The sequence below is a fragment of the Argiope bruennichi genome, chromosome 4 (genome assembly GCF_947563725.1).
Source record: "Argiope bruennichi chromosome 4, qqArgBrue1.1, whole genome shotgun sequence".
Taxonomy (NCBI): domain Eukaryota; kingdom Metazoa; phylum Arthropoda; class Arachnida; order Araneae; family Araneidae; genus Argiope; species Argiope bruennichi.
In genome coordinates, this window is record NC_079154.1 from 92,203,440 (window position 1) to 92,211,767 (window position 8,328).

General features: G+C 27.8%; 2 non-coding genes across 2 annotated transcripts; both read left to right on the forward strand.

Annotated features, from left to right (window-relative positions):
- The first annotated feature begins 4,508 nt into the window (after window positions 1-4,508).
- Trnag-ucc (transfer RNA glycine (anticodon UCC)) lies at window positions 4,509-4,580 on the forward strand. The gene has a single exon. It is a non-coding gene; the product is annotated as a tRNA-Gly (tRNA).
- A 1,939-nt stretch (window positions 4,581-6,519) lies between these two features.
- On the forward strand, window positions 6,520-6,592 carry Trnak-cuu (transfer RNA lysine (anticodon CUU)). Its single transcript has one exon. It is a non-coding gene; the product is annotated as a tRNA-Lys (tRNA).
- Window positions 6,593-8,328: the final 1,736 nt, after the last annotated feature.

Genomic DNA, 8,328 nt, shown 5'->3' on the forward strand with positions numbered 1-8,328 from the left:
GAAATAAAAGTTTGACACAAAACTACACTTGCAGTCACAAAATCCCATTTCAAATTTGATAAATTCAAATCATTGCGTCTTTGAGTTATAGTATATATATTTTTAAAAGTACTGACCAACAGATGGTCAACACTTTGTTGGGTTTGCTCAAAATTTGTTAGTTGTCTAGAGTATAGATATAAAGTATATGCATCGAATTTTGTCTATCTAGCTTTCTTCGTTTTGTAATTATTGTGTTAAATCATATTCGAACAGCCGGACAGACAGATTTCCTCTGACCGTAATTTGTACAAAATTTGAAATCTACAAGTATAGACCGTATACCAAAATTCATCCCCCTAGATCAAAGCGTATTTGAATTATCTTTGTCATAGACAGATAGACGAACATTTTCCAAAAATGTGCTTTTCGGATGCAGAGATCTAAAAAGTAGATTCATCAGAATCTCGATCTGGAATTTTTTTGACGATTATTATAAATATACTACATATACGAGAGAGAAAAAAAATCGCATGAAATACTTTGCAAGGTTACCTATCAAATTTGACGTGTAGTTATTTTTTGATATTTCCTAATAAACTTTCACTAAGAAAAGTTAGTTGCTTTAAATTTGGTAGCTAAAACATACTGCATAGATTCAGTGTTGAGAAATTTTTTACTGGACATTCAACTTCAAAAAAAAAAAAAAAAAACGTATGTTGTAAACATACTATTAATGACTGAAATGAACCCTTCACTGGCGTTCTTGTATAGGGGTAACGCATCTTCCCCGTGATCTGGGTGTCCCGGGTTCGAATCCTGGTTCGGGCATGGTTGTTCTTCATCTGTGAGGTGTGCGAATGTGCCCTGCTGTGAAAAGGGGTTGCGCAAGCGAATGTGCGAGTTTCATCTTCATATGAGCTAGAAGTCAGACTTCTGCCCTCGGGTGCTCAGGGGTCTTTACTCTCTTAAGCCACTGCACCCCCTTTCCGTGATAACACGGCATCATCATCATCAATGAATCCTTCGTTAAGTGCCAGAGAAATTCGAATGCGACTTTGAATAAGGAGATTCAAATCCTACTCATTCAAGAGATTTGAGAAATGTGGAAAAAATCTTTAATGAAAATCTTCGGCCAATAGTTAACTTTGGAGATCTTTTGCAACATGAATTTTGATTAGAAGTTATAGTTATTTTTTGCACCCACGGAAATTAAGGAAATTAAAGACAGATGAAATTTATTATGGGTAAAAGAGGATTCAACTACACAGGAAAATATTTATTTATTTATTTATTAAAGTATTTTTTTAATTATAGTCCTCCTGCCTTTTAATTTGGGTTTATATTTTGGCACGTGTTTATTCATCTTTAGATAGATATCTTTCATAGTTTGATTTAGAAAAAAAAAAAAAATCTGAAAGATTAGATTAAAGATTTTCGAATCAATTCATAACGAGTAAAATAATTACAACCAGTTGGAGTGGTCTCCTAAAAACTTTCTTGCATACTCTCTAATAATCTTGTGGTGAAAAGCTTATAAGCCAGCTAACAGCTACGCTACACGGGCAATTGCTTTTGTATTGTGGTCATGTTACTGGGCTGCGAACCACAAGGTCACAGTCTCTATCCTCGCTCAATTCAATCCACCATAAGCTTGTTATGCCTGAGAATGCACGACATGGCACTGGCGCATAATAGTTCCGGAATGTTAATTTTTGTGATATATTTAGCATTTTTACTGAATTTATTATGTCATTCTTGTCGAGTTATTTGATGGTTGATCCTTGCAGACTGTAACAGTACCAAGAATCGAATTTGTGTTTTAGACACATTTTACTCAACCATTTGAAACAAAAAATTTGATATAAAATTGCTTTTGTACTCACAAAATAACATATCAAATTTAATTTGTTTAGCCATTGTGTTTTTGAATTATTGCATTGACACGTTACAGATCAAAAGACAGCCAACCACTTGTTGGATTTGACTCAAAATTTGACAGGTGTCTGCACTATAGATGTTAAATCTGTGTACGGTATTTTATTTATCTAACTTTCTTCATTTTGTTATTATCCTGTTAATTTATAGCCGGACAGACGGACTTCTTCGGAACAGATTTAGCTTAAAATATGATAGAAATCTGCAAATTTTGTGTGAATACCGTGTACCCAATTTCAACCATCTTAACTCTCTTTGTCACAGATAGATGTCACAAACGGATATTTCCCAAAAATGTGTTTTTCGAACTCTAGGTGGTCTAAAATGTGGAGTCACGTCGAAATCTCGAATTCGAACTTTTTGAAGATTACTATACTTTCTCTATACTATGCATATAAAAACAGATTTTTTTTTCTTCGTCTGAAAATGTTGACAAAGATTTTAATTTTTTTCGTATATATTTCTTCTCACTTTGAAACAAATCACCAAGACTACATGTATGGTGAATAGGTAATTTGAAAAATATGTATCAAAAATGTCACAGTAGTATATCAATGCAAAGAATATATCATTTTAATTTTTAATAACTTTTCTCTTTTAATAATTATTTTCTTGATTTGTAATAATGCTAATTAATAATAATAATTATTTTTTAATTAATAATTAATTTCTTTAATAATAATTTCTTTTTTAATAATTTTTTTCTTTTTTAACTCAATAGATGGCACTAGGAACGTTTAATTTATTTCTTATGATGACGAGGCACTACTAGTAGATCAAACATTATGGGCGTATTCAGCTTTAAACGCGGGAAAGTTGAATTTAGTTTGAAGTTGTGAATCTGTGCCGATAGTTTTACTTTCTTCATGAACGTTTTTGGAGTTTTTACTTTCAACTGGTATGTTCTTTGCTTTCCATTTATTGATTTTTTTTTGTTTTATGAATTTAATGATCTTATTGTAGTTTGGTTTGATTCATTTTTGACTTGGTCTCGCTAAGTTTTGAATTTTGAAATAATATTTTGTTTATTTTTGTGTAATTTATTGTCTCTGATTTTATAATATTAATTCTTATCATTCAAAATCCTGAATTTCTTGGGATTTTAGGTCAGGAGGGGTCAATACATGGACGAAAGTCAAATCCCCCACAAATAAAATTCTGATTTGAACCCCTAAATGAGAGTGACCCTTGAAAAAGTATTCCGGCAAGATTTTATATTTTCTTTCTTTGTTTCTTTTTGTTCCATTTTTGCATTTAACCTTAATATTTATTTCTATTTTGGTCATATATCATTGAATAATCACCTATCGATGTTTCAAAGCCGTTACATGTTGAAATATTTATTTTTGTCACTCCTAGGGTGGAGTTAAGACATGGCATTTAGTTCCCGATAAACTTAGAGCAGCTAAAAAGAAATTCAAATTTTAATTCATAATGAAATTAGTAATCCTTCCTTCAGTTGTTGAGCAAATTCCTTAGTCGTGATTTTAAAAAATCCGATGTTCTTGGAGACCATATGGTGATTATGGAGTATTAAATGTTAAGATGGTGCTTGTGAACATATTTAATAAAAAATTAATCAACTTCATTTGATACTTGTTTACTAAAAGTAATTATATGGTGATTTGATGCTAATATGGTAATGATTTATTACTTGTTAAACAAAAGTAATTATATGGTGATTTGATGCTAATATGGTAATGATTTATTACTTGTTAAACAAAAGTAATTATATGGTGATTTGATACTAATATGGTAATGATTTGATACTTGTTTAGCAAAAGTAATTATATGGTGATTTAATACTTATTTGGCAAAAGTATTTTTTAATATTCTTGATTTTAAATGTACTCATTATCAAATTCCAATGTATGAGGAAGATAAGTAAAATGATTATTTTAATTAATCTTTTTAGTGTATTTCAACTTAATATTATGATTTTCAGTTTACGTAGTACTTCTAAAACAATGGAGCGTTTGATAGATACTCAACTTTAAAGACTAACTAAAGATAGATATTAAACTTTTGTTCTCTCTCTCTCTCTCTCTCTATATATATATATATATATATATATATATATATATATTGATTTTCTAATTGCATCATCCACTTTGTAGTAGTTAGATCATATTAAACAAATTTTTGATCGAATAAATTAATTTTTAATTAAATCACAATAAAAATGTTTTTGTTGCTGAATATTTATTATCGGACATAAGATTGGTGAAAATGGTATAATTATATTGACTGAAAAAGTTGAAGCTATTAAAATTTTTCCTCGGCTCTAAACGATTTTTTAACTGATAACCAATATATATTACTGATCATGAACCTACCATTTAAGTACAATTACTTTTGTCTGAAATATCATATGACATACTTATTTACGATACAAAAGCTTGATACTTTGCCAGGATATATGTTAGATTATATTCTGCGAGCATATTCACTATAAAATGTTTTGAATTCCCTTTTTACTATAGAAATTACATAAATCAATGAAATAACAAAAACATCATCTACATTTATAATAGTAAATTACACAATTTTAAATATGCTATATAAGTAATCTGAGATGACTTGACTTCGAAGCGTCGGTGGTATAACGGTTAGCATAGCTGCCTTCCAAGCAGTTGACCCGGGTTCGACTCCCGGCCGACGCAAGTACCCTTTTTTCAACTTTTGCTTTTCGATCTGAGGGTCTTAATTAACTTAATGTCTAGCTTTAAAATGTATTTCACTTACAAATTGTATGAGTACAATAACACTTTTAAATTCTTTAATGGAATTAAACTTTTTATGCGAAATACATCGCATGGATTCCACCAATGATTATTGGCTAATCTTAACTAGTTTGATTGCTTATTTTATTTTCCTATAACTGTATTTATGAAATATATTTCCCGATTAATGAAGGATGAATTCAAAGAGCTAAATCATTAATAAAAATAAATAAAACTTATCTATTGAATAATAAAAATAATATAATAAATTTTTTCCTTCATATTTATTTTCAAGATAACTAATACATTAGAAAGGTAACTTAGTTTAAAATGCTTCAAAAATGGACTTCTTATAAGTAAGAAAAAAAAAAAAAAAAAAAAAAAAAAAAAAAAGAAAAGGGTAAAGGAAGGAAAAATAAACTATTAAAAAAATATTAATTCTTACTTTTAAATTAATTCTCACTTATCTATAAATAAGTCATTTGAACTGTAACACATAATTTTCTTGTGAATTTCAAATAAATTCAAAGTTTCTTATGAAATTAAACAGCAGTTTCAGATCATTTATGCTTTCCTTCAATGTTTTTTAAAGCGAGAACAAGTTCTAAACTCATAAATGGGAAAGTGGAGAATTTATAGCCGACAGGACTAAAATAAAACTTTGAATTGCCTCAAAATTCAAAATAAATTGAATAAAATCACATTAAATTTATGTCACAGAAAAGTAAAATTTAAAAAGATCTAGTTAGTCAAAGTACACTGCATGAGACAAAAACACTGAGCCTTCTTAATAAAAATTTTCAAAATTCTGAAAATTCATAGACTCAGAATCGCCAGTAGGAATACACCATATATAAATATAACAATTAAAGGCTTTAAAAAAATCTTTAAAAAATTAAATATTATAATAAAAGTCCATATAGCTAAGTTCATGGAAAATGGAAAGGATCATGAATATCATTTTATTAAAATTCTTTAATATTAGATTAATTTTTATAAAAAATGTTTTCCAGTTGACTTGAATTTTAAAAAGTGAAATGAAGAAAAATTAACTTATTCGTGAAGCATTTAAGTATTTTTCACTGTGTAAATGCGCATACTCTCATTGATATTAAGCAAATGATTTTTAAATAACGAATAAACGAATGATGGAAAATTAATGAGGTACTGACACTGAAAAGATTGATTTATTATTTAAGTACAATAATTAAAATAACCTAAATTAAATTTACAAAATTTACCAAAATTAGCATCTGAATTTAAAAAAAATCCATATTGATTTCAAGTTTATAATGCTATACAAATTCTGAAGATGGCGGCATGGTGGTGTTACATTTTCTAAAATTTCTTTTAAATCGTTGTAAAATGTTAACACTAGATGGCACCATGAGCTCTACTAGCATATTAATAATTTTAATTCTTTCCACGAAATGAAATTTATTTTTAAAAACTGCCATAAAAGCATTAAAAAATAATTATTAAAAATGAACTTAATTATACTTTATAGTTTAGTTAAAACTGCAAACTGTGATATAGAAAAATATTTAGTTTGCTTTTTAAATAAGCAGATTATGAAAAATAAAATAATTCCTACTTTTAATTCTGACTGTCTAACAAAATTTCAAGATAATTTTACGATTCTAGCCTTTAAAAATAGACAAATCAATTTATTCATTTTGTTATTAGTTAACTTTTTAAATTCTTAAATAATGACTTTATATTTAAAAGCCGAAAAATTGTAGCAGTACACAAACATTAACTGTATATGAGAAAGAATACCAAACATTTTTAGCATTAAAAAGTAACAAACTTTCATATTTGTAAATATTATTACATTCAGAAATATGGAAAAGAACTTAATTTTCACTGACTATCCAGCGCCCGGCTAGCTCAGTCGGTAGAGCACGAGACTCTTAATCTCGGGGTCGTGGGTTCGAGCCCCACGTTGGGCGAGCAATTTTTTTTTTTATAAGATCTCTTATAATTTTTTTTCATGAGGTTTTTTCGTGTGCATAGGGCTAACATTTTTCACCAAATCTGAATCTTTTATAAAATAATTATTGATTAATAATTAAAATAATTCCTTAAAAATATTTACTACATAGTTTTTAAATCCCCCCCTTCTAATTTAAATAATTTTTTAACTATTTTAAAAGTCACCAGGAAACGATGTAAATGTTGTAGTTTGGCATGATATAAAATTTACATTTATAACAGTTGTTTATAGAAATTAAGTTGTTTAAGTAAAGGTTAGAATTTTAACCAAATAGATTGATTTATTTGACGTGAACCAGAACGACTTCAATAAAAAGGTTTACTACCGAATCTTAAACAATTTTTATTTTTTTTCTTAAGCATATAAGTAATAATTTTACGAATTAGAGTGTAGAAAAATTCCTTTATTGTTTTATGTATAAATGTTAAAGAAAATGAAACAAATAAGAAAATGATAACTCAAATGAATAATAAATTACAAGGATTTGGTTATCGACACACAAAAATAAATTCCAAACGATTTCTTTTTGCTTACTTGAATACTGAAAGTACATTACTGACCAATGATAATGCTCTTTACATGACATTCTTTACATGAATTTTGACTTTATAAATCTAATTTGAACAAATCACCTTATTAAAAAGATAATTTTGATATGTTTACTTCAGGAACCAACGATTATTTTTGCACCATCGTCTTTGTCACAAAATAGTCCTTTGATTGTAATATTCTTGCCTATAAACTGTAACAAACTGCCAGAGAAACGTGTTATCAATGACTTCTATACATGTTTGAATAATTTATAAAAATTTCCATAAAAAAAAATCAAAGGATTTAAAAATTCATACGGTGACTCTTGTTATTTATCGAATATTCTATTTCTGACGTTCGTTGAGATACGCTTTTTTTTGCAGTCAAACAACTCATTTTGACGTATATTGCGACAATACTGCCTTTGGCACTTACGTAGTTTACAAAATACGTAAATATGGATGGTGGTTTCACCATTAACTGAAATAATATATGTTCCCATGTCCTCCAGAGATAAACCCAGTAAGCATTTTTTTTACTTCAAATGCTCTATTTTTAGAATATCAATTAATGGCATTGAAAACCAAATTTTGTGCTATAATTATCACAGATGCAATAGTCTTGTTGAAATAAAATTATGTTGCAACTTTCTATTTGAGGATAAGGATTTTCCACATAGCTTTTCTGATACTACCAAGTTTTGTCAATAACTTATTAACGAGATCAATATTTATATGTTGGTATAATATAGGTAAATTTCTATATCCTTGATTGATGAATCGGCCAAAACGTTCTCTACAGTAGACCATTAAATTTACAGCTACCATTTTTTGTAGTCGCTACCATTAGAGCTACCATTTTTGTAGTTGCTTCTAAATTAGGTCCTTGAAAAGAAAGTAAATTTAAAATTGATTAAAGACTTTTGTTAATTAATCAAAATTTGAATTAGATTTTTAATTTAAAATTAATTTAGATCTTCATATAGCACAAACATTTTAAATTTAAAAAAAAATAACTTTCAATAACACAATCTTTTATTTCTGTACATATATTTCTAATTTTAATAAATTCTTAAAAATATTTTAAGCATATTTTAAAGCAAAATATTTCATTGTTTTAAATTGTATTTATGCTGATACGTGAAGCGGCGATATTAATAAA